The sequence below is a fragment of the Gossypium hirsutum genome, chromosome A09 (assembly GCF_007990345.1).
Source record: "Gossypium hirsutum isolate 1008001.06 chromosome A09, Gossypium_hirsutum_v2.1, whole genome shotgun sequence".
Lineage (NCBI taxonomy): Eukaryota > Viridiplantae > Streptophyta > Magnoliopsida > Malvales > Malvaceae > Gossypium > Gossypium hirsutum.
This window is the reverse complement of record NC_053432.1, coordinates 12,980,607-13,008,462: the sequence shown is the minus strand read 5'-3', so window position 1 is coordinate 13,008,462 and position 27,856 is coordinate 12,980,607. Positions and strand designations below refer to the sequence as shown.

Below are 27,856 nucleotides of genomic sequence, written 5' to 3'. Positions count from 1 at the left end.
GTCTACCTTATTCGGTTGAATATTATGGCAGCTTTTGTGGGTTTTGAGTGTGTTTCGTTTTGATTGTGAGGATTGCTTTCCTTTTTTCTATTCGTGTTTTTTTCCGTTCAGTGGTTGTACGGTGCTTTATTGTGATACGACAGGGTCTGACGTTTTTTCTAGACGGTCAAGATGTATTTTGCAACGTATTTCGCTTCGTGTCTTTTGGTGAATTCTTTCCGATTACTTTCTTTGAGCTTTTTAAATATTATTTGGTTTCCCGATTTCTTTTTTTTTGTGCTTTTCTGCATGGTTTTACATGTTAGTGTGTTGTGGGTCCCACGGTGGCTAGGTTCTTTTCTCTTTCTTTGAATTTTCTAGGTTCTTTTTTTGTTTATCTCTGCATGAAAGTTGGTTTTCATTTCCTTTCGTACAAAAGGTTGGTTTCATGCATGCAGGGCTTACGAGTTGTGTTTTATGCATAGTAATTCCTTTTTTAGTCGATTTGTTTTTCTTGTTTTTCTGTTTGGTTTTTTTGGTCTTCTTGCTGGGTGTTTCGTATATATTTCGTGGCTGCTTCATAGGTCGTTGAGTTTTTTTGTGGTTTCCTCTCGATATCAACTGCTGGTGGTGTTTTCTATTTGGGGTGTTTTTCTGGCCCGCGCTTTGCTGTCGGGTCTCTATACAATTTTTGGTCTATCTATGTCTTCTTGGTGCAGGCTTGAGCCTTTGAGGGTTTTGTTTGGTCTTGGGTCCGTTTTCTTTCTTCTGGTCATTTTTTGAGAATATGTCTGAGGTTGATACTACAAAAATGACGGACGAGATTAACGTTCTTCTTGAGAGACTGAGATTTTCGGAAGAAGAAGCTGGGAAGATCATCAGTTCGAATGCTGAAAAAAATACTCAAGGTTTTGAATCTTGGGCTGTGGGCAAAATTATGGCATCGGAGATGCTGAACAGAGAGGCGATGTACAGGGTGTTTCGATCGCTTTGGTATACAAAAGAGGAGATAGATTTTGTTGCTCTAAAAGAAGGGGTTATCATTATTAAGTTTGGCTGCTTGGAAGATCGAAGCGTATCCTAAACTTGTCTCCCTAGCTTTTCGATAGATGTCTGTTTTTGATGCTGCCTTTCGAGAAGGGGAAGGATTTGGCCTCTTACAAATTCTGGTTGTCACCGTTTTGGCTTCGAATCTATAATATCCCTATTGAACTGATGGACCGTCAATTAGCTTTTGATGTTGGGAATGCTTTGGGAGAATTGTTGGCAATTGACTAGAAGGATCGATATGGTGGGTGGACAGAATTCATGAGGATAAAGGTTGAGATTGATGTCTTAAAACCCTTGAGGAGGGTGGTAAGAATGCTTGACAAGGATGGAGAAGAAAAGATCAGATTTATTAAATACGAACGGCTTCCAGACTTTTGCTATGCCTGCGGGGTGATTGGTCATACATTGAAGACATGCACTAAGCACTTGGACGATGCTGGGCTGAGTGATTCAAACCTACAGTTTGGCAGCTGGATGAGGGCACATGTTGTGACCCCAAACCAAGAGAGGGGCATGCGAAGGAATGGTGTGGAATTGGTTGTTTTAGAAGTCCGAGTGAATACTGGAATAAACCCTACCAGTTCGAGGGTAGAAAGGGAGCAATTTGATAATTTGGGGAAGGAAAAAACTGTTGGAGATGATTTAATTGCCAATACTCCTGTGGATAGAAAAGGCCATAAGATCTCGAGGGATGGCACGGGGAGGCTCAAAAGTAAGAGAAAACGATACAGGGGATTAAATAGCGATACTACAGATGAGAGCCCAGCTAGAGTTGTTAAGAGGGAACTCTTAGAAAGTGCTTCACCTTTTAAGGTAGTGGCTGGCGATCAGCCCCGCCAAGAGCCATGAAAATTCTAAGTTGGAACTGTCGTGGGGCTGGGAACCCAGCGACAGTTCGTGAGCTTAAGCAACTTCTTGTTGCTAACGTCCCAGATATTGTTTTTCTTTGTGAGACTAAAATCAAGTCTAATGGTTTCCAACGTATTTGCAATTTATGTAGGATGGAGGGCTACCTTGCGGTTGATTCGGAGGGAAAGAGCAGGGGCCTGGCATTAATGTGGAGGGCAGGCGTGAATGTCTCGATCCAGAACTATTCAAAATTCCATATCGACTCACTGGTTCGACTGGAGGATGATGCGGTGCTTAGATTTCAGACCGATTCTAGTCAAAGACAGCAGGCCTGGAACATGTTGAGAAGAGTAAGCGATAAGGTTACTGAAGGCTGGATTGTTGGGGGTGACTTCAATGCCATCCTGAATAACTCAGAAAAGGAGGGTGGCCGGTGTAAACCTAAGATTTTGATAGAGGATTTCGGTAATTTTCTAGAGGAGTTAAAGCTGACCGATGTCAAACCTTGTAATGGATGGTTTACGTGGACTTACAACAGGGAAGGAGATCGGCTCGTGAAAGAGAGGCTGGACAGATTCGTTGTCTCTGATGCTACCATGGAGAAGCTTCCCTTTCTTACTTCCTTCATCTTTCACCAGTCCAAGTCTGACCAGGAGGCTATCATGATGGATTCGGAAGGTAGTAGACCCAACAAGGTGAAGGCTGGTCAAAGGGCTTGGTTTAGATATGATACTTGCTGGGCGGATGAGCAGGAGCTTAAGGACATCATTTCGGGTATTTGGTCGAATAAGGATTGTTCTATGATAGATAAAATAGACCGACTCATGATAAGTTGGATCCGTGGCAGTATCATCGCTTTAGAAGAATGACGAACAAAATCAAAAAGTTAGAGAAGGAGATTAGTCAGCTCATGGATGGCGGTTCGAACGAGTGGACCACGCGTCTGCTTAAACAAGCTCGTGGGAAACTTGGCTATCTTTATGATGTTGAGAAAAAATACTCAACTCTTAGGGCGTGCTCCTAGTGGCTGAGGGAGGGGCATAGAAATACTCGCTATTTTGACGTTCGGGCGTCCGGTCGTAGAAGAAAGAACAATATTCCAAAACTTAAAGATGCGCAAGGGACTTGGCATAATGACGAGGAGGAGATTGGCTATATTGCTTGGAATTACTTTAATGATCTTTTTAAGACTTCGTGCAATCTTGATGTTGATAGAGACATGCAGCACATTCCTAGATGCATTGATGAGGATACAAACCATAGGCTGAATGATGCTTTTAGGGACAAGGAGATTATGAAGGCTTTTAAACAAATGGACCGTCGGAAGGCACCGGGGATTGATAGGCTGTCAGGGCATTTTTTTAAGGATTATTGGTCTATTGTGGGTGATGATGTTTTACATCTTTGTCATGATATTCTTAAGGGCGAAAAAAGTGCTGGTTGTGTTAATGAGACTATGACTGTTTTAATCCGTAAGATTAAAGATCCTTGTGAGATGGCTAACTTCTGTCCTATTAGTTTGTGTAGGGTGATTTATAAGTTGGTCTCTAAGACCTTGCTAACTGGCTTAAGGGGGTCCTCCCTGTGTGCATAAGCCAGAACCAAAGCGCCTTTGTCCCCAACTGGATGATCCACGACAACGTTCTAATTGCCCACGAGTTGGTGCATTACCTCCGTAGCTCCAAAAATGGTCCAAACAAAGGATGTGTGGTCAAGCTCGACATGAGTAAAGCTTATGACCGGGTGGAGTAGCGGTTGCTCGAGAATGTGATGATAAAAATGGGCTTTTCCTCTGTTTGGGTTAATAAAATTATGTTTTGTGTTTGTACTGTTCGTTATAGGGTCAAATGCAATATGACTCAGTCTGATGTTATTATTCCAGAGAGGGGTCTCTGTCAAGGGGACCCGTTTTCTCCTTATTTGTTTCTTTTCTGTATGGAGGCCCTATCTCGGATGTTAATTCATGTGCAAGAGACCCATTTTATTAAGGGCATTTTGGCAAGTGTTAACGGTCTAAGAATTAACCATCTCTTCTTTGCTGATGATGCCCTTTTGTTTGTTAGGAATACACAAAGTGAGGTGGTGGCGTTTACCCAGATATTGGAGTCTTTTGAATGTATGTCGGGGCAGCGTATCAATTTTGACAAGTCTATGGTGTACTTTAGTCCGAATACCCTTGTTTCTTGGCGTGAAAGTTTGAGCCGTCTTCTTAAAATGAGGGTAGGGTCCAACCTTGATGCTTACCTTGGTCTGCCCATCCCGGTTGGGAAGAAGAAGTATGACGCCTTTAAAAGTATCTTGGAGCGAACGGCTAATAGGATTCACAGTTGGTTTAAGAGGCTTCTATCTTATGGGGGGAAGTAGATTTTCATAAAAGCTATCCTTCAAGCCATTCCTACTTATGCGTTCTCTGTTTTCTTGGCTCCCAATGGTGTTTTGGATGAGATTCAAGCCATGCTTAGTTGGGTGTGGTGGGGAGGAAAGGAGAATACTTGTGGCTGGCATATGCTCACTTGGGACCGTTTGTGTTTTCCGAAAGGGATGGGTGGTCTCGGGTTCCGGGACCTTCGACGTTTTAACGTGGCACTTCTTGGTAGGCAAGTGTGGAGGCTCATAAGTTGTACTGACACGCTTTGCTTTAAGGTTTTAAGTGCTAAGTATTTCCCGGATGGGGATGTTCTTCACCCTAAGCATGTTGATAAGCCTTCCTTTATGTGGCAAAGTATTTCTAAGGCAGCGATCATGTTGTATGACGGGTTTGGTTGGAATGTGGGCAACAGTAACAGGATCAATATTTGGCATGATAACTGGGGGTTCGAAGGGCTCTCAGGTGCCTCGATTGGCCTCAATAGGGGGGAGGTCCCTGAGAATAAGGTGCGGGACCTGTTGAACGACGGGAAAGACGGCTGGAATGAAAACCAGATTTTTTAGATATATGGGGAATATTTAGGGGACCGTATTTGCAAAATTCCCCTTCTTCGTAACAAGCCAGATGACTACTGCATTTGGCTTCATAACCCTCTAGGTTATTACTCTACCAAGTCTGCTTACTCCTGGTTGACCTTGAAACATGTGGGGTATGGTCCCCATCGTATTTTTTGGAGGCTGACGTGGAAACTTCAAACTCTCCCGAAAATAAAGGTCTTCTGCTGGCGCTTAGGGCACGATATCTTACCTACATATGAGAAAATTTCAGGCATCCGAAGGGAGTTCAATGGTACTTGCCCGAGATGTGGGAGCGACACAGAAACCCTTCTTCATTCGATGAGAGACTGCCTTTTGGCTAGGGCTGTGCTGGTTTATGGTGGGATTAATAATAAGGCTCTTGATGGCATGTATATTAGTTGTGAAGACTGGATCGAGGATGTTGCTCGTATGCTGGGCAAGAAGGCACTTTCGGATTTGATCATGGTGCTTTGGAACATATGGAACAGTCGCAACAAGAGATATTTTAGTGACGAGGAAGAAGCGGCCACGGTGACCTGGGGTAGAGCTGCTTCTTTATACGAAGATTTTCGTATCTATAATTTCTTAGAAAGGCTGATGCTTCCGAAACCAGAGATTAAGAGAGGCTGGAGGAAACCCGAGTAGGGGTCTGTCAAGATTAATTTTGATGCCAATACGGCTGGGAGAAAGCTGTGTTTCGGTCTTGTGGCGAGGGACCATGATGGCTTTATTCTTGGTGGCCGTGCGGGTGCGGTGGAGAAGAACGTTCACGCTGAATGGGCCAAGTTGTATGCACTGGAGGAAAGCATCAGTTTTGCGATGACTAAAAATTGGGATAAGCTTGTTTTTGAAACCGACTGTGTGAGCTTGATTAATCTGTTTAACAAAGCAAAGGTTGACTAGTCCACCATGGGCCATCGCATTAAGGAAATTCTTATCATGCTGAAATAGTATTGTAATTTTCGCTTATGTTTTTTTTGGGCCCTGCGTTGTTGTAACAAAGCGGCGGACTTGTTTTGTAGGTGGGCTAATGAAAAGAATTGTATAATGAGTTTTGATATGGACTACCTGATGGTGATCCATGATGTTATTTTAAAGGATGTAATAATATGAGGGTTGGCCTTCGAGTCTTTTTATCAAAAAAAAAGAATGTCGCCTGGTAGCCCATGAAGACTTGTACTAATAAGAGGGATGGTACTAGGCTGAATGTCTCAGACCTCCAGTATGGTAGCTGGATTAGGGCACCTGTTGTGACCCCAAACCAAGAGAGAGGTCTGAGAAGAAATGGTGTGGAACTGGTTGCTTCAGGAGCCCGTGTGAGTGAAGGAAACAGAGACAGCCAATCTAGGTCGAGGGCTGAAAGGGAGCAGTATGGTAATGTGGGAAAGGAGAAAGCAGGTGAAGAAGAGTTAATGGCCACCTCTCCTATGGAAAGAAAAGGCCATAAGACTGTGAGGGAGGGAATGGGAAGGCTAAAAAGTAATCGGAAAAGACATAGGGGATCAAATGGTGACAGCATGGAAGAGAGTCCAGCGAAATGTGTTAAGAGAAAACTTTTAGAGAATGTCTCACCTTTTAAGGCGGTGGCTGGCGACCAGCCCCGCCAAGAACCATGAAAATCCTTAGTTGGAACTGTCATGGGGTGGGGAACCCAGCGACAATTCATGAACTAAAGCAACTCCTTATTGCTAATGCCCCTGATATTGTTTTTCTATGTGAGAACAAAATTCATTCTAATGGTTTTCAGCGGATTCGTACTATATGCAGGATGGAGGGTTGCTTTTCGGTTGACTCAGAAGGGAAGAGCGGTGGGCTAGCGCTGCTGTGGAGGGAAGGTGTTAGTGTCACGATTCAACACTACTTTAAATTTCATATCGATTTGCTTGCAAAGATGGATGATGATGCGGTGGTCAGGTTCACTGGTTTTTATGGCCAGACCATACCTAGTTTAAGAAAACAAGCATGGGATATGTTGAGCAGGGTGAAAAGTAAGGTTAACGAAGGCTGGGTTGTTGAGGGCGATTTTAATGCCATCTTGAAGATTCTGAGAAGGAAGGGGGCCGGTGAAAACCTAAGTTTTTGATGGATGAGCTCTGTGATACTTTAGATGAGCTGAACCTGATCGATGTCAAACCTTGCGATGGGTGGTTTACGTGGACGAATAATAGGGAAAGAGACAGGCTTGTTAAAGAAAGGCTGGATAGATTTGTTGTCTTAGATGTCTTCATTGAACAATTCCCCTTTCTCACCTCTTATATCATCCGCAAGTCCAAGTCTAATCACGAAGCTATTATGATGGATACAAATGGGAGCAAGCCCAAAGAGAAGAGGGCTGACAACAGGTTTTGGTTTAGATATGATACGTGTTAGGCGGAGGAGCAAGATTTGAAAGATATTATTACGAGCATTTGGTCAAAGGAGGATTGCAATATGCTGGAGAAAATGAATTTGACTCGTGATAAACTAGGCCCGTGGCAGTACCATCATTTCAAAAGATTGAAGTATAAAATAAGAGGTCTGGAGAAGGAGATTGGCAAGCTCATGGATGGCAGTTCAAACGAGTGGACCATGAGTCGTCTTAAACAAGCTCGCGGGAAGTTGGGCCATCTTTATGATGTGGAGGAAAAGTACTGGATGCTTAGGGCGCTCTGCCATTGGCTGAGGGAAGGGGACCGCAACACTCGTTATTTCCACGTTCTGGCTTCGGGTCATAGAAGAAAAAATAGTATTACGAGGCTTAAAAATGCACAAGGAAATTGGCATGAGAATGAAGAGGAGATTGGCCACATTGCCTGGAATTATTTTAAGGATCTGTTTGAGACCTTGATTAATTTCGATGTTGATAGGGACTTACAGTATATCCCCGGTTGCATTGATGAGGAGACTAACCGTAGGCTGATGGATGTCTTTACGGATGAGGAGATCGTGAGGGCTTTTAGCTAAATGGATCCGCGAAAGGCGCCAGGGACCAATGGGCTCTCGGGGAGATTTTTTAAGGATCATTGGTCCATACTGGGGGATGACGTCCTGAAATTATGCCATGAGATTCTTAAGGGAGAGACGAGTGCCAGATGTGTTAATGAAACTTTAATTTTTTTTATCTCGAAAATTAAAAATCCATGTGAAATGGCTAACTTTCGTCCCATTAGTCTTTGCAGGGTGATCCACAAAATGGTTGCGAAGACTCTTGCTAATCGGCTTAAGGAGGTCCTCCATCTGTGTATAAGCCAAAACCAAAGCACTTTTTTCCCCAATCGGATAATCTACGACAATGTTCTAGTGGCCCATGAGCTTGTGCACTATCTCCATAGCTCAAAGAATGGCCCAAACAAAAGATTTGTGGTCAAGCTCGATATGAGCAAAGCTTATGACTGGGTGGAGTGGAATTTTCTTGAGAATGTGATGAAAAAAATGGGTTTTTACTCTATTTGGATTAATAAAATCATGGATTGTGTGTGTACTGCCCGTTATAGGGTTAAATACAATACGAATCAATCTGATGTCATTTTTCTGGATAGGGGTCTCCGTCAAGGGAACCCGCTTTCTCCTTATTTGTTCTTTTTCTGTATGGATGCCCTTTCTCGTATGTTAATTCACGCGCAAGAGTCTCATATTATTAAGGGCATTCGGGCTAGTATTAATGGCCCCAGGATTAATCATCTCTTCTTTGCTGACGATGCCCTTTTGTTTGTTAGGAATAAACAAAGTGAAGCGCTGGCGTTCACAAAGATCCTGGAGACCTCCAGATGAATGTCGGGTCAATGCATCAACTTTGACAAACTCGTGGTGTATTTCAGCCCCAACACCCTTGTTTCCCAGCGCGAAAGCCTTAGCAGATTAGTTAAAATGAAGGTGGTGACAAGCTTTGATGCTTACCTTGGCTTGCCTATCCCGGTTGGAAAGAAGAAGTCTGGTATGTTCAAAAGTATATTCGATCGCACAGCAAATAGGATAAATAGCTGGTCCAAGAGGCTTTTATCCAACAGTAGGAAAGAAATATTCATCAAGTCGATTCTTCAAGCCATCCCTTCTTATGCCTTCTCGGTTTTCTTTGCCTCGAATGGCGTTTTGGAGGACCTTTAGTCTATGGTTGCTCAGGTTTGGTGGGGAAAAAGATCATAACAAAAGCTGGCATATGCTCTCGTGGGACCGTATATGTTTCCCTAAAGGTATGGAGGTCTCGGGTTCAGGGACTTTCGGTGCTTTAATGTGGCTTTGTTGGGAAGGCAGGTGTGGCGCCTTATGAGCTGTAGAGACACACTCTGCTATAGAGTACTGAGCGCCAAATATTTCTCGGATGGAGATGTTCTCCATCCGAAGCAGATTGATAAACCCTCTTTCACTTGGCAGAGCATTTCTAAAGCGGCGAGTATTTTAAACTAGGGTTTTGGATAGAACGTGGATTGGGGGGATAAGATCGACATTTGGCGTGACAATTGGGGCTTCGAAGGGCTTTCAGGTGCCTCGATCAGACTCGATAGACAGGTGGTCCAAAAGAACAAGGTGAGCGACCTGTTGAATAACGAGAAAAATAGCTAGAATAAGAGCAGGATTTTTGAGATTTATGATGATTTTTTGGGGGACCAAATATGTAAAATTCCCCTTTTTCATAATAGCCCAGATGACTATCGTATTTGGTTCCATAATCCCTTTGGTTTCTATTCTACCAAGTCTGCTTACTTCTGGTTGACGCTGAAGCATTTGGAGTACGGCCCTCATTAGATCTTTTGGAGGTTGGCATGGAAAATTCAAGCCCTCTCAAAAATTAAGATTTTTTGCTGGCGTCTAAGGCATGATATTCTCCCTACATATGAGAAAATTTCTAGCATTCTAAAGGTGGTCAATGGCAGTTTCCCGAGATGTGGGAGCGACAAAGAGACCCTCATTCATGTAATGAGAGATTGTTCGAGGCTAGGGCGGTCTTGGTCTATGGTGGTTTAAATAATAAAGTTCTCGAAGGCACTTACAGTCGGTGTGTGGATTGGATCAATGACGTGGCTCGCATGCTAGATTAGAAAGCGCTTTCTGACTTGATTACGGTGCTATGGAACATTTGGAATAGTCGGAATAATAAAGTTTTCCATGACAAGGTGGATGAAGCCATGGAGACTTGGGACAGAGCTGCTGCTTTAAGTCATGATTTCTGCATTTTCAACTTTTTAGAAAGGCCGATGATTCCGAAGCCGGAGAGGGAGCAAGGCTGGAGGAAGCCCGACCAAGGGACAGTTAAAATAAATTTTGACGCTAATATGAATGGGAGGAAGATCTGCTTCGGTACTGTGGGGAGGGACCATGAAGGCTTTGTTCTCGGCGGTCGAGCGAGTGTGCTGAAGAAGAAAGTTCAAGCTGAATGCGCTGAACTGCATGTGCTAGAGGAGAGCATAAGTTTCTTGCAGACTAAAAATTGGACTAAGCTGATTTTTTAATCGGATTGTGTGGGCTTGATCAACCGGCTCAATAAAACAAAGATTGACTACTCAACTATGGGCCATTGCATCAAGGACATCATCAATAAGCTGAAACAGTGCTGTAATTTTAGCTTTAGTTTTGTTTGGGCCCCGCGTGGTTGTAACAAAGTTGCGGATAGTCTTTGTAATTGGGCTAATGTCTAGAATTGTATTACGGATTTTGATATGGATTAGTCGTCGAAAATCCATGATTTTATTTTAAGTGATGCTATAAAATGAGGGTGACCTTTGGGTCTTTTTATCAAAAAAAAAAAGAGAATGTCGCCTGGTAACAGGTTATCTTAACATAGAACTTTGGTCTTTATGGGGGTCCCTTACTTTTTTAAGCTCCTGTCATTTCATTTTTTTTTGAGGTTGTGTTTTTCTTGGTTGTTGCTATTATTTTCTTTAATTAACTTTAAGACAAGTCCTCTCTCTTACTGTGTCCTTGTCCTTCAAGTCAGTTTTTCTAAACATTTCTTTCAATCTAAAGTGCCAAGATAGATATTTTATTTTTCAGTCTTAAAACCATCTGTTAAGGGGTTTCTCTAAAGAAGACCCTTGTTTAGAGTGTTTATTTTTTTGATCTTGCTGAAAAAGAAAAACTAAAAGTAAAAAAAAAGGTGGGGTATTTGATATTTTCTTGATTGGATTTGGGGAAAAGTGCAGATTTGGTAAAATGGGTAGTGCTTATTTTCACTTAGGAAGTTAAAAGCTATATATATAAGATTGGTGTTGAGTGAGATTGGTAGTGCTTTTTTTTTCTGCCAAAGTTTTGTTCTTTTTAACTTTGCTCTTTGATTCTTTTTCATTGTTGTTTTTGTTATTCAATTGAAGAAAGTCGCAAGTGTATAAAAAGATCATCTTTTTTTTTCTCGATTTCTTTCTTCTTTTTCCTTGTGGCTTTATAATAAAATCTTGGAGGACTTTCAAAAACTACTTCTTGATCGTAGGGGCTGAACAGAAAGGAAATTCTTGAGTTTAGAGCAGGTGGGGGTGTTTTAGATCTTGAAATCTAGGAAAATGATGTTACTTGCTTACATAGAAGAAGCTATGTAGTTTTAGATCTTGGATTGTGGCATATGGGATTTTATTGTGTTTGCAAAGGAATTGGCCTCAGGAAATGAGTACTAAAGCTTTTAGTTGTAGTTAAAGTAGTTGCCTTTACTATATTTGGTTGAGTACTAAATTTTATATATTGGGGGTGTGGGAAGTTTGACATTTTCCTTGTACAGATTGAACCCGTAGTCACCTGAGGGGGTAATGTTAAGAGCAGTAGCTTTTGGCTTATTGATTTCTCTTTTTGCGGTCTTGGTTTCTGCCACTGATAATGAGTTAGCGAGTTGTAATTGTGATGATGAGGGTCTTTGGAGTGTACATAGCATTTTAGAGTGCCAGAAGGTGAGTGATTTCTTCATTGCTATGTCTTATTTTTTGATACCTATTGAACTGCTTTACTTCATTAGTTGTTCGAACATCCCCTTCAAATGGGTCCTTGTTCAGTTCATAGCCTTTATAGTTCTTTGTAGATTGACTTATCTTCTCAATGGATGGACTTATTATGGTCCCCACTCATTCCAATTGATGTTGTCCCTCACCATTGCCAACTTGCTCACCACCCTTGTCTTATGTGCCACTGTTATAACACTATTAACTCTGATCCCTCTCTTGCTCAAAATAAAAGTGAGGGAGATTTTCTTGAGGCAAAATGTATTGGAGTTAGATCAAGAGGTGGACATGATGAAAAGGAAGAAGGAAGCCAATTCTCATGTTCTTATGTTAACACAGGAAATCAAGAAATCCTTGGATAAGCATACCATATTGTACACCACTTTGTTGAGCTTTCTAAGACCCTGGATTTGATCAACTGTGCCATGTGGATGCCAAATGAGAATGGAACACATATGAACTTGACTCATGAGTTGAAAGCAAGTTCTTCAAGGAGTAGTTTTCCCCGCCCTATTCCGATAAGTGATCCTGATGTGAAGGAGATAAAGGGGAGTGAAGAGTGAGAATCCTGAGACTAGACTCTGCACTTGGGTTAGCAAGTGGTATTGGATCAGAAGAGGTAGGTGCTGTTGCAGCAATCAGAATGCCAATGATTCAAGGCTATAATTTTAAAGGGGGAACACCAGAATTGGTGGAGACTTGCTATGCCATTCCGGTATTGGTTCTTCCAAATGCGAACTCAAGGAATTGGAGCTATCCAGAAATGGAGATTGTTGAAGTAGTTGCTGATCAGGTAGCTGTAGCTCTATCCCATGCTATAGTTCTTGAAGATCTCAACGAATGAGAGAAAAATTGAGTCAGCAAAATTATGTGTTGCAGCAGGAAAGAAAGAATGCAATGATAGCCAGCCAAGCAAGGAACTCTTTTCAGAAAGTAATGAGTAATGGTATGAAGAGACCAATGCACTCAATTTTAGGCTTACTTTCAGTGTTTCAAGATGAGAATATAAACTTCAAGCAAAAGACTATTGTTGACACATTGGTTAAAACAAGTAGTGTCCTTTCAACTTTGATAAATGACGTGATGGAGATTTCAGCGAAAGATAATGGAAGGTTCCTGTTAAATATGAGGCCTTTTAGCTTACATTCCATGATTAAAGAAACTTGTTGCCTTGCCAAAAGTTTATCTATCTATAAAGGCTTTGATTTTAAAGTTGGTGTTCAGAGCTCTTTGCCTGACCAAGTGATTGGTGATGAGAGAAGGACTTTTCAAGTGATTTTACATATGGTTGGCTATCTATTGGACATCAATAGTGGAGGAGAAACGGTCTTTTTCCAGGTTCTACAGGATGTTGGTGGCCAGGATAAGGACAAAATAAATGTATGGAGATCAAGCACTCAAGATAATTACCTCTACTTAAAGATTGAAATTGATATTCGTGGGGGAAGTTCTGTGGCTGATGCATCAGTCTCAACCAAAAATTTCTCTGGTGAGAAGTAGAATAAGGATGAAATCAAGGAGAGCTTGAACTTTACGATGTGTAAAAAGCTTGTGCAGATGATGCAAGGTAATGTCTGGATATCAACAAACTCTGTTGGCTTTGCACAGAGTATGACACTTCTTCTTAGGTTTCAAATCCAGTCATATGTCCAAAGAACCATGTTCGCAGTTGGAAACTTTGAGCTATAGAATTCCTACTCCAAGTTCAGAGGTCTACGAGTTCTACTAGCTGATGACGATGATATAAATAGGACTGTGACCAAGAAGCTACTAGAAAAGCTGGGCTGTGAAGTGACAGCTGTTTCTTCTGGCTTTGAATGCCTTAGTGCAGTAAGTCATGCTGAAAATTCTTTCAGGATTGTTGTTTTGGATCTTCATATGCCTGAAATGGACGGATTCAAAGTGGCAATGAGGATCCGTAAGTTTCACAATCATAATTGGCCATTGATTATAGCCTTGATAGCTAGTGCTAAGGATCATGTGTAGGAGAGATGCCTACAAATAGGAATGAATGCAATCCTTCAGAAACCTATTTTATTGCAAGGAATGGAAGACGAGCTTCAAAGAGTTTTGCAGCGGACAGGGGAAGTGTGACAGCCCTAATTTGACCCTAGTCGGAATGTGGTTTCGGGACCACAAAACCGAGTCATAAAATTTAGTTAAAATTTTATTTGCATATCTTATATGTGTGATAGTACTTGTATAAAAATTTGATGTTTTAATTTTATCTTAGGAATGTGAATTTTGCTTGAAAGGATCTAGTTGAGAGACTTAGAAAATTTTGATAGGTAAATAAGTAAGGACCAAATAGTATTAAAATAGGAAAGTTTGGGTTTGCATGTCAAAGTGCCCAATTCATGTTAAGTGGCCGGCCAAGCATGGTTCCATTCCTCCAAGTTTATGTTGTTTATTATTTAATATTGGTAAGTAAATTAGAATAAATTAAAGAAAGGAATTAAAAAGGAAAAAAGATGAATAAAATAAGGGATGAAGAAGGGGTGTTCATCCTTTTCCTTGTTACAATTGCCGTGAGTAAAGAAAACAAAGGTGAAGGAAGGCTCATCTTCCATCTTCTTCATTTGCCGAAATTGAGAAAGGAAAGATTGAAAAAAAAAGAAACCAAGGCATTCGGCCATGGCTATTTCAATGGAAAGGTATGCGTTGTGATTTTTATTCTAATTGATATTGAGATTTAGTTGATATGGGTATAGTCTAGTTAACCCATGGCAAAATTCATGGATTCATTGTTGGGAGAAAAGAATGGAAGTTGCCGTATGTATGGGTATGTATGTACTTTGGAAAGGAGATTTTTGTGTCATTGAGTTCTTGTTGTTATGTGTGTATGTGCATGAGTATTCGGCCATGCTATAGAATTCATGTTGCAAAATGATTAATGCTTAACGTGATATATAATTGTACTTGTGAATGAACTTGAGAATATCTAAATTATTGGTTGGAGGTGCCGAATGTGGTCTTGGATGAGTTTTAAAGAATAAAAATTTAGGTGACTAGAGGTCAAGGACATTCGGTCAAAGGCTTGTGTGCTAGCAAAATCGGCCTAAATGTCGTTTTGATGTGTTGAATTGAGTAAGCTAGATGTTGGAACACATAAGGATTCGGCCTTCTAAAACAATAGAGATAAGTGTATGAAAGGCTAAGTTTAAGTAGTAAGGCCGAATAGGTTGTAGATAAGGCACTTGTGAGTTCTTGGCCAAGCAATTGACAAATTAAATTAGAGTTCTTGTGACGTATAATGTCAAGTCTAACTTGGTATATTTGGCCACCTAATTAAGTACATCGGTGGTGTTGAATGTAATCTTACACATTCGGCCATATGGGGTAAAAATGGGTCGAGTCTTCATGAGATGAAATTTTGTGATTTGATGAATTATAGGTGATAGTATAGATATACATATTCGGCCATCACTTGGGAGCTTATGTGATGTTGAGTTTAAAATTAGCAAGGTGATTGCCGAATGTCCAAGTATGCATATGCATGTGTGATTAGATTATTGAAAGTATCGTAATTGCATAAGGTTATTAGCCGAATAGCTAAGAACATGAGGTAGCAAGATAAAAATTTTACCATGCCGTTCCGTATGTCATAAAATCATTAAAATGTGAATACCAATATATGTAGCAAAGCGGTTGAATGAGTTAATTTATTTGTTTAAGCTCAAGATCCTAAAGGAGAGGCGTCCAACAAGGGGAAATCGAAGGTCATCGAGTAGCCGACTTGGAATTATTTTACCCAACATAAGGTAAGTCACCAAGCATATATTTTGTATTGATCTAAATAGACATAATGTCTATGTAATTATGCCGAATGGAATGATAAATTTATATACATGTATGCATGTGGTGATGAAAGTGTTGAATGAAAAGAAAAGAGGTGAGATGTATTGAGTTGTTGATCTCGGCACTAAGTGTGCGGGTATAAACATTTATGATCATGAGATTGGCACTAAGTGTGTGGGTTTAAATTGTACAGCACTAAGTGTGCGAGTTTGATTATATAGCACTAAGTGTGCGAGTTGATTATATAGCACTGAGTGTGCGGACTTAATATATATTTTTGAATCACTATGGACACTAAGTGTGCGACATTATTGAGTTGATCACGGACAGCGGATCGGGTAAGTACCTTGAGTTCATGGCTAATAGGCGCTATGTTTATATTTGGAGTTGAGCTTGGTAAGTCTGAACCTATGTGACAATTATAATTGAAGTCACGTACATAAGATTTATCGTGGAATAGGTGAAAGGTCGTTTAGTTGTATGATTGTAACGAAAATAAAATGATGTATGAAAATGCCTCAAATATCCTATTGATTAGTATATGGAATGTGAATGCATGACTTGGTATGAGATTGAACCGATAGGTCTACGGAACTATGGTATGGTTCGGTATGGATGGAGTAACTAGCCTCGTTCCATTTTGTTTCCTCTTGTGATAATGTTATTAATGGATGGTAGTGCATTGCTTATGACTTACTGAGTTATATACTCACTCGGTGTTTCCTTGTCACCTATTTTAGGTTTCTTGGACTCGTCTCTTTTTGCGTGATCGGGCCGTCATCGAAGTCATCACACCGGCTAGCAACTTTTGGTATCTTCTTTTTAGTCGGTCTAGGAGAACATTTCGGCATGTATAGGCTAATATGTTTTGTTGAAATTTGGTATGTAAACTTTTAGCCATGCGAAAATGGCATAAATGTTCGGTTGGATTTGGTTCTATAATGTTAGGTCGTAAGTCTTGGTAATTCGATTTTTATGCCATATGTCATGGTTGATTATTTTTGGTGTTAAAATTCATGATATGACAATAGTGTAGTAGGGAGATGTTTGACAATGATTAGCCTTTGGCATGGCTAGTCATGATCATAATTTGTGATATGTATGATGAATTACTAATTAGATCAAGGAGAAATCACGAAATAGGCATAGTTGCTTTAGTAACAGATGCTGGCAGCAGCAGTGACGTGAGATTGAAAAATCACTAAAAATAGTAGGAGTGGAATTAATTAATGAATAAATTATGTAATCGAAGCTTGATGAGTCTATTTTCATATAGAAGAAACGAAACAACCATATGAGCTGTATCTTAGGAGATAATTAAACTCTTGTGAAACAGGGCCAGAGCGATTTCTGGATTCCCTGTTCCAACTTTGGAAATTCATTATAAATTAACCAGAGATAATTAGAAGTCATGCCATATGTTCACAGATTCCCCTTTGAGTCTAGTTTCTATAGAAACAAACGACATCAGTATTGAAGCCCTGTACAGGGAGATATCCAAGTCGTAATGCGCAAAGGTCAGTGTAGTCGATCCCTGTAACATGGGAGACTTTGACTAATAAACTGTACTAATTGGCCCGACCAAAAATTCTAGAAAAAAATATTTAGATGGGCATATGAGTCTAGTTTCGGGGAAAATTTACGGAACTGGATTTCGAGTTTCAGAACTCAAGATATGATTTTTAAAGAGACTAGTATGCAGATTGGCAGCTTGTCTGGGAATTTTTTTTTAATAAGTGGTTTGAAGTCTATTAACACCTCGTGTTCGACTCCGGCGACGGTCTCGGGTTCGGGGTGTTACAAGAAGGGATTTGAGGAGCCGCTTATACTTTAGGCCAATGGGGACTGTATACTTATTCAACCCCGGGTAGGCAGGAGTATGAGGTAGTCGGTCAGGTTTTCTGCCATCAATTACCTTTTTGGTTTCCTTACATGTTGGCAAATAGCTTGCTGTCCACCTGGCTAGAGCAGAGAGATCTTCAACATAGCATTTGCATCCTGTCATTCCATGGTATACCAACATTTAGGCATTAAATTTTGCTAACCATTTTGCTCATTGAACTTCATTACCAGTATTTCATGGATTGACTGGGGGTAAAATTACTTGTACACTTATTTAATACCAAAATCAAAGTTAGTGTGAGATTTATGAAACTGAAAACGTATGGAGATTAATGTATACTGTCAATTCCTTTTCTTTCTATTTCATACAATATATCAGTAGTGTACCATGCTATGATGATAAATTGAATTTTAGAGCCTGTAATATCTTTGAAGGTTTCTCAAAAAAAAAAAAGAATGTCGCCTAGTGTCCAGCCTTGATGCTTACCTTGGTTTGCCTATCCCAGTTGGAAAGAAGAAGTCTGACACTTTCAAAAGTATATTGAATCGCACAGCAAATAGGATAAACAACTGGTCCAAGTAGCTTTCCCGGTTTTCTATGCCTCGAATGGCGTTTTGGAGGATTTTTAGTCCATGGTTGCTCGGGTTTGGTGGGGGGAAAAGAACACAACAGAAGTTGGCATATGCTCTTATGGGACCGTATGTGTTTCCCTAAAGGTATGAGGGGTCTTGGGTTCAGGGACCTTCGGCGCTTTAATGTGGCTTTGCTTGGTAGGCAAGTGTGGCGCCTTATGAGCTGCAAAGACACGCTTTACTATAGAGTGTTGAGCACCAAATATTTCCCGGACGGGGATGTTCTCCAACGGAAGCAAATTGATAAACCCTCTTTCACTTGGCAGAGCATTTCTAAAGCTGTGAGTATATTGTACGAGGGTTTTGGATGGAACGTGGGTTGAGGGGATAAGATTGACATTTGGTACGACAATTGCAGCTTCGAAGGGCTTTTGGGTGCCTCAATCAGTCTCGATAGATAGGAGGTCCAAGAGAACAAGGTAAGTGACCTGTTGAATAACGAGAAAGATGGCTGGAATGACAGCAGGATTTTTGAGATATACGGTGATTTTTTGGGGGACCAAATATGTAAAATTCCCCTTTTTCATAATAGCCCAGATAACTATCGTATTTGGTACCATAACCCCTTAGGTTTCTATTCCACCAAGTCTGCTTACTCCTGGTTGACGTTGAAGCATGTGGGGTACAACCCCCATCGGATCTTTTGGAGGCTTGCGTGGAAAATTCAAACCCTCACAAAAATTAAGATTTTTTGCTAGAGTCTAGGGCATGATATTCTTCCTACGTATGAGAAACTTTCTAGCATTCGGAAAGAGGTCAATTGCATTTTCCCGAGATGTGGGAGCGACAAGAAGACCCTCCTTCATGCGATGAGAGACTGCCTGAGGGCTAGGGCAGTCTTGGTCCATGGTGGTTTAAATAATAAAGTTCTCGAAGGCACTTATAGTCAGTGTGTAGATTAGATCAAGGACGTGGATCGTACGCTGGATAAGAAGGTGCTTTCTGACTTGATTACGGTGTTGTGGAACATCTGGAATTGTTGGAATAATAAAGCTTTTCGAGACAAGGAGGAAGAAGTCATGGTGACTTGGGACAGAGCTGCCGCTTTAAGCCGTGATTTCCGCATTTTCAACTTTTAGAAAGGCCGGTGATTCCGAAACCGGAGAGGGAGCAAGGCTGGAGGAAGCCCGACCAAGGGACGGTTAAAATAAATTTTGACGCTAATACGAATGGGAGGAAGATTTGCTTTGGTATTATGGCGAGGGACCATAAAGGCTTTGTTCTCGGCAGGCAAGCGAGTATGTTAGAGAAGAAAGTTCAAGCCGAATGTGCCGAGCTGCATGCGCTAGAGGAGAGCATAAGTTTCACATAGACTAACAATTGGACTAAGCTAATTTTTGAATCGGATTGAGTGGGCTTGATTAACCGGCTCAATAAAATAATGGTTAACTATTCAACTATGGGCCATCGCATTAAGAACATCATCAATAAGCTGAAACAGTGCTGTAATTTTAACTTTTGTTTTGTTTGGGCCCCGTGTGGTAGTAACAAAGATGTGGATAGTCTTTGTAATTGGGCTAATGTCCAGAATTGTATTACGGATTTTGATATGGATTATCCTTTGGAAATCCATGATTTTATTTTAAGTGATGCTATAAAATGAGGGTGACCTTCGGGTCTTTTTATCAAAAAAAAGAATGTTGCCTGGTAGCACATTAACCAAGTTTTTTTAGCTCTTTAAGGGGCAGGTGATATTGAGCGAGCAGGGGTTGTCTAGGGCACTGTCCACGCCCATTTCATGCCCAGACATCAGTGGTGAGAGAGCCTCGAGCAGCATCAGCACCTTGGTGCCTCTGATGTACAGGAGCCTCGAGCAGTATTGGCACCTTGGTGCCTCGGATATGTGGGAGCCTCGAATAGCATCAGTACCTTGGTGCCTTCGATGTGCGGGAGCCTCAGACACCATCGGCAAACTAGGCCCTTGGTCGTGTGGGAGCCTCGGGCACCATTGGCACCTTGGTGCTTGGATTTGCGAGAGCCTCAGTACAATCAGAAACCTAGGCCCTTGGTTGTGTAGGAGCCTCGGGCACCATCGGTAACCTAGGCCCTTGGTCATGCAAGAGCCTCGGGCACCATCGGCACCTTAGTGCTTGGACGTGCTAGAGCCTCGGGCACCATCGGCAACCTAGGCCCTTGGTCGTGCGGGAGCCTCAGGCACCATCGACAACCTAGGCCCTTGGTCGTACGGGAGCTTCAAGCACCACTGGCACCTTGGTGCTTGGATGTACGAGAGCCTCGGACACCTTCAGCAACCTAGGCCCTTGGTCATGCTGGAGTCTCGGGCACCATCGACACCTTGGTGCCTCGAATGTGAGGGCTAAAGAAAAGTGTCCCCATTTCAGACATGTGGGGGGCACCAACATCTGGACATATGGTGGGCGTGGGCAGTGCCCTGGACAACCCCTGCTCGCTCAATATCACCTCCCTTCTAAAGAGCTAAAAAAACTTGGTCAATGTGCTACCAGGTGACATTCTTTTTTTTTTTGAACAAAAACGACCACAAAGGGTTAAAACACTATATTACGTAACATCAGTAATTACAGCATTGTGGATTTCATTTGGATAATCCATCTCAAAAAACCACGTCATTTTCTCTCTACACATTTCTGTACAAATTAAATCTGCTACTGTATTACAAGCCCTAAGAGTCCAAATTAAATCGGCAGAATTGAAGCTTTCGAAAGCAGCAGTGTAATTTTTGATGCGCGCGCCAAGAACAGTGATATCCGTACCAATATTCCTTAATTTATTGACCAAAGCCGCATTATCCATTTCAAAAATCACATCTCCCTTAATATTCAACTTGGTCGCCAGTTGGATGCTCTTTTCGAACGCCACACATTCAGCTTCAAGCACCGACAATCGCGTTTCAATAAAGCTCTTCCTACCGCCCAACATGAAACCATCGTCATCCCTCACAATCGTCCCGTACCCCACACTGTTTATCCCCACGGTTGCGTCAAAGTTGACTTTAACAAATTTCTTCGGAGGTTTTTCCCATTTCTTAGCCTCAATATTAGACGATAACAGTGGCTCCTTTAACAGATTACAAATGCGAAAGTCTTCGCTTAGAGCTCTAGCTCTCTCCCAAATAACCGTAGCCACCTCTTCTTTTCCCCTGAAACTAAAATTATTTCTGTTGTTCCAACAATTCCATAGTAAAACCATAAGGCCGGTCATAGCTTTCTTGTCGAGCACCCTCATCATATCTTCAAGCCAATCAATACAGTAGTCATAATTCTTCGAAACCATTCTCTCGGACCACCCTGCCAACGAAAGGACCTCACATGATATTGGGCAATCCTTCAGCGCATGAAGAAGAGTTTCGGCTTCAACTCTGCACCTTTGGCATCCTTTAGCAAAGCCATCTCTAATAGAGGCAATTTTAACATTTGTCGGGAGAATCTCGTGCCCCACACGCCAGGAAAAAACACGGATTTTAGGCAATGTATCAAGTTTCCAGAGAGCTTTCCAAAATATTCTATGAGGTCCGTACCCCATTTCTTTCAAGAGTAGCCATGAGTAAGCTGACTTCGTGGTGAAACACCCATGCAGGTTGTGAAACCAACTCATTTTATCACCATGTTCCGCATCTCTGATAGGCACATTGCAAATCTTGTCACTCCAATCTTGCCCATACACCTTATAAACTTTCTCCACATTCCAACCCTTCCCATCCGTAAGCCAGAGATCTTTCACGCTCATTTCATTTGGGTTGAGACATTCCTCTCTAATGGCATCCCCATTGAGACCCTCCATCCCCCAGTTATCAACCCAAATATTGATCATATCGCCATTTCCAACCTGCCACCCAAAGCCGTTTTTGAGAGCTTCCGCCGCTTCCGTAATGCTTGACCACGTAAAAGACGCTTTGTCCACTTTTTTGGCTTTAAAAATATTACTGTCGGGAAAATATTTCGAAGACAACACTTTAAAACATAAAGAATCTTTGTTGTTTATAAGCCTCCATACTTGACGCCCCAAGAGAGCCAAGTTGAGCAGTCTAACATCTCTGATTCCAAGCCCTCCCATGCCCTTCGGTTTACACAAGGTCTTCCAAGGTAGCATTGTCCAGAATCTGCCTTTATCTTTTCCAGCCCACCACGTTTTGCTTAGTTTAGCTTGGATATCCTCGATCACTCCTTTGGGAGCTAAGAAAATCGACAGAGCATATGTTGGTATAGATTGAAGGACTGCTTTAATGAAAACTTCTTTGCCATCAAAGGAGAGCAGCCTCTTTGTCCAACTGGTGATCCTGCAAGACAATCTGTTATTAATATCATTAAAAGCCTTTTTTTTCTTCTTGCCTATCGGGATGGGGAGACCAAGGTATCTGTTCAAATTTTCCACCATCGCATACCCAATAGATAACTAAAAATATTTCTTACAGCCCTAGAAGTGTTGGGACTAAAGAGAATCATTGATTTTTCACAATTTATCTCTTGTCCGGAAATGTTAGAAAAAGATTTAAGCAAATGGACCAACATTTCAACATCACTCTTTTTATTTCTCACGAAGAGAAGTGCATCGTCAGCGAAGAATAAATGATTTATCCTCAGACCATTTATACTAGCCCGGATGCCCCTTAAAAAATTATTATCCTGAGCTTGGATCAGCATTCTCGAGAACGCTTCCATGCAGAACAAAAACAAATAAGGAGAGAGGGGGTCCCCTTGACGAAGACCCCTCTCGGGAAAAATAATGTTGGATAAAATATTATTGCGTTTAACCATATATTTAACTGAACGAACGCATTTCATAATTTTTTCAATCCACTCCATGTCAAATCCCATCTTTTGCATAATCGTTTCGATGAAATCTCACTCCACGCGATTATATGCTTTGCTCATGTTGAGCTTGACCACAAACCCTTTGTTAGGGCCATTTTTAGAGCTTTGAAGATAGTGAAGGAGCTCGTGTGCAATCAGAATATTATCGTGAATCATCCTTTCGAAAGCGCTTTGATTTTGGCTGATACAGCTAGGCAGAAAAACTTTTAACCGATTGGCATAGACCTTTGCCATGATCTTATAGACAAACCTGCATAAACTTATAGGGCGAAAATTAGTCAACTCACAATGGTCTCTAGTTTTAGGAATTAAAATGATCACAGTCTCATGAAGGTTAGAAACATTATTGTGCCCATTAAGGACATCCAGGCAGAAATTAATGGTGTCACGTCTCGAGAGATCGTCAATGCCAGGAGCTTTATTCGGATCCATATGCTTGATGGCCTGAAGGACCTCATACTCCGTACAGTCCCTCGTAAGCCACTCATTTGTCTCCCTGATCACACATTCCTGAATATACCCCACCTCTTGTATATCAACCCTTTGACCGTTAGACCTAAACAATCCCAAAAAGTAGTGTTTCGCCACCTGACTTATTTCCTTGCTACTTGTCACCCAGTTTCCATCCATGTCTTTAAGCTTCTCAATAAAGTTCTTCTTTAGCCATCCAGTAGCTTTAGAATGGAAATATCTAGTGTTCCGATCCCCCTCCCTAAGCCAGTTTTATCGTGACCTTTGTGCCCAGTAACTTTCTTCCCTAGCATAGAGAAAATCAAGCCTTTTACGAGATTCTTTTAGACTCTTCACACTGTCCCCTCTGCTATTAGAGTTAATAATCCGATCAATATTTTTCTTCAGTCTTCGAATTTCACTCTTCATTTTTCCATATTTCTTACGTTGCCAATAGCCAAGCACCGACCTAACCCTTTCAATCTTTTCCCCGTAATCTATATCAATCTTGTTCCACACACTCCCGATTATTTTTTTTGCTTCCCTGTCACCAGCCCAACACAAACCGAATTTGAAACTCAACCTATGGTCATTAGGGTGATCTTTGGGTCGATGTCCCCATAAATCCAGGAGAATCGGGTCATGATCGGACTGGGTTTGCCTCACCACTTTAGTTGCTATAAAGGGGAAGTTTTCAACCAAGGACACCGAGCTAAGGAATCTATCAATCCTTTCCTTTATCAGACCACCCCCGCTCTTATTATTAACCCAAGTAAACCAGCCACTGTCGGGTTTGATGTCCACTAACGCCGAGTCATCCATAGCCGCCTTAAAATCATTCAAATGCGCCCTCACCCCCTATGGCCACCCTCTTTCTCAGCATCATTAAAAATAGCGTTAAAGTCCCCCCTACAACCCAGTCTTCCCTAACCGAATCACCAACTCTACGCAATATATCCCATGAACTGTTTCTAAGGTTCGGATTAGCATGCCCGTAGAAGCCCGTTACGCACATATTTTTATTGTTCTCCACTTTAACAACGGAATCAATGTGGTGTTTGGAGTAGCTCTGAATAGAAAAATTCGTCCTTTCCTTCCACATCAACGCAAGGCCCCCACTCCGACCCTCAGAGTTCACAGTTAAGCCATTTTGCATCCTACACTTATTTTGAACAATACGAAAGTCATTCCCATTCATTTTAGTTTCACTAAGGAAGATAATATCAGGGTTGTTTGCAACGAGAAGTTGCTTGAGCTCCCTAATTTTCACGGGGTTTCCCATTCCGCAACAGTTCCAGCACATGAACTTCATTAGGGAAAACACCACCCACGAGACAAAACTGAACAGCCACATAAAATGCCGGTGCAGTGATTGAGGCTTCTTTCTTTCTTAAACTCCCTCGAAGCATCAAACAGACGCCAAAATATAGGGAGAACACGAATCGCGCCAATGGGATTGGGCAGCTTTCGAAAGCAAGAAGTCTACACAGGAACAAAACAGAGAAGAAAAAACGAACACAGTGGCAGTCCAAAAAGGAAAAAAAAATACGATCATATAATCTTTCCCTAAAGCTCATGCCCTAAAAACCCACACACCCCAAACCCCAGGTCAAGAAATAGCACGCAAACTATCGAAACAAGAAGAAAAAATATGCATCCTCATAAAGAAACAGCCAAAACCCAGAAAATCTAATTTAAACAAAGCAGAAAAAATGAAAGAAAAACTCAGAAAAAAACAGATAACACAAAGAAAACTCTGAAAACACCAGAAACCATGCAAAAAATCCAGCAAAAAAAATGACATAGACCCTACAAGAAACTCGTAGAAAAGTCAAAGAAAGAAAAAATAATCAAAACAACCAATAATGGTTTACATGCAACGTGAACCAAACCATGCAAAAGACGAACAAAAACTCAAACCCTCACTGGATGAAGGAAAAGACAATAAAGAAACAAAAAGAAAATGACAAAATCTTGAAAAACACGAAGAACTAAACAATCAAACTAGGTTTGATAGGACTAAAAAGAAAGAAACCAACGTGTCGTCACCACACACAATCTCTCGTGCATCTTTGATTAACTCGCCCCCGCAAATAATGCAAAACGTAGACATGCACAAAGACCATGAATAGTGGCAATCGAAAAACGTCGAGGACATGCAAAGCAGAAAAAGAACCGCGAAAAGGACAAACAACACCGCCAAAAAACAAGAAAATCATCAAGATAACACCTGTTCCAGCGGCTAACTTCGACAGAGGTTCGCCACGTCCAAGTACATGCACCGAAACACCACCGAAAGAAGGCACGCAAACAAAAGATGGCAGACCCACTCCATACGCACACCCAAAGCCCCCTTCAAACTGCCACAATATTCAGACGAATACGGGCAGACACATAAAAACAAACCAAGAAAGCAAATCGCCTAAATCTTGGAGAAAACACGCTAATCTACTACCAGACTACCAGGCACTACCAGGCGACATTCTTTTTTTTTTTGATAAAAAGACCCAAAGGCCAACCCTCATATTATTGCATCCTTTAAAATAACATCATGGATCACCGTTGGGTAGTCCATATCAAAACTCGTTATACAATTCTGTTCATTAACCCACCTACAAAGCAAGTCCGCCGCTTTGTTACAACAACGCGGGGCCCAAACAAAACTAAAGCGAAAATTACAATACTGTTTTAGCATGATAAGAATTTCCTTAATGCGATTGCCCATGGTGGTCAACCTTTGCTTTGTTAAACCGATTAATCAAGCTCACACAGTCGGTTTCAAAAACAAGCTTATCCCAATTTTTAGTCATCGCAAAACTGATGCTCTCCTCCAGAGTGTTTCAGATCGGCCCATTCAGCGTGAACGTTCTTCTCCAGCGCACCTGCACGGCTACCGAGAACAAAGCCATCATGGTCCCTCACCACAAAACCGAAACATAGCTTCCTCCCAGCCGTATTGGCATCGAAATTAATCTTGACAAACCCCTACTTGGGTTTCCTCCAGCCTCTCTCAATCTCTGGTTTCAGAAGCATCGGCCTTCCCAAGAAATTATAGATACGAAAATCTTCGCATAAAGCAGCAGCTCTACCCCAGGTCAGCCACAAGTATTCTCATTTCCTCCCCACCACACCTGACTAAGCATGGCTAGAATCTTATCCAAATCACCATTGGGAGCCAAGAAAATAGAGAACGCATAAGTAGGAACGGCTTGAAGGATAGCTTTTATGAAAATCTCCTTCCCCCCATAAGATAGAAGCCTCTTAAACCAACTGTGAATCCTATTAGCCGTTCGCTCCAAGATACTTTTAAAGGCGTCATACTTCTTCTTCCCAACCGGAATGGGCAGACCAAGGTAAGCATCAAGGTTGGACCCCACCCTCATTTTAAGAAGACGGCTCAAACTTTCACGCTGAGAAACAAGGGTATTCAGACTAAAGTACACCATAGACTTGTCGAAGTTGATACACTGCCCCGACATACGTTCAAAAGACTCCAATATCTGGGTAAACGCCACCACCTCACTTTATTTATTCCTAACAAACAAAAGGGCATCATCAGCAAAGAAGAGATGGTTAATTCTTGGACCGTTAACACTTGCCCGAATGCCCTTAATCAAATGGGTCTCTTGCGCATGAATTAACATCCGAGACAGGGCCTCCATACAGAAAAGAAACAAATAAGGAGAAAGCGGGTCCCCTTGACGGAGACCCCTCTCCGGAATAATAACATCAGACTGACTCATATTGCATTTGACCCTATAACGAACAGTACAAACACAATCCATAATTTTATTAACCCAAACAGAGGAAAAGCCCATTTTTATCATCACATTCTCGAGCAACCGCCGCTCCACCCGGTCATAAGCTTTACTCATGTCGAGCTTGACCACACATCCTTTGTTTGGACCATTTTTGGAGCTACGGAGGTAATGCACCAACTCGTGGGCAATTAGAACGTTGTCGTGGATCATTCGGTTGGGGACGAAGGCGGTTTGGTTCTGGCTTATGCACACAGGGAGGACCTCCTTAAGCCGGTTAGCAAGAGTCTTAGAGACCAACTTATAAATCACCCTACACAAACTAATAGGACGGAAGTTAACCATCTCACAAGGATCTTTAATCTTAGGGATTAAAACAATCAAAGTCTCATTAACACAACTAGCACTTTTTTCGCCCTTAAGAATATCATGACAAAGATGTAAAACATCATCACCCACAATAAACCAATGATCCTGAAAAAATGCCTCGATAGCCCATCAATCCCCGGCGCCTTTCGAAGGTCCATTTGTTTAAAACCTTTCATAATCTCCTCGTCCGTAAAAGCATCATTCAGCCTACGGTTTGTATCCTCATCAATGCATCTAGGAATGTGCTGCATGTCTCTATCAACATCAATATTGCATGAAGTCTTAAAAATATCATTAAAGTAATTCCAAGCAATATAGCCAATCTCCTCCTCGTCATCATGCCAAGTCCCTTGCAAATATTTAAGTTTCGAAATATTGTTCTTCCTTCTACGACCCGACGCCCGAACGTGAAAATAACGAGTATTTCTATCCCTCTCCCTCAGCCACTGGGAGCGCACCCTAAGAGCCCAGTATTTTTCCTCAACATCATAAAGAT

At 41.5% G+C, this 27,856-nt stretch overlaps 1 pseudogene; it reads left to right on the top strand.

Moving 5' to 3' along the window:
- The first annotated feature begins 11,534 nt into the window (after nucleotides 1–11,534).
- On the top strand, nucleotides 11,535–13,814 carry LOC107889934 (protein EIN4-like; annotated as a pseudogene).
- Nucleotides 13,815–27,856: the final 14,042 nt, after the last annotated feature.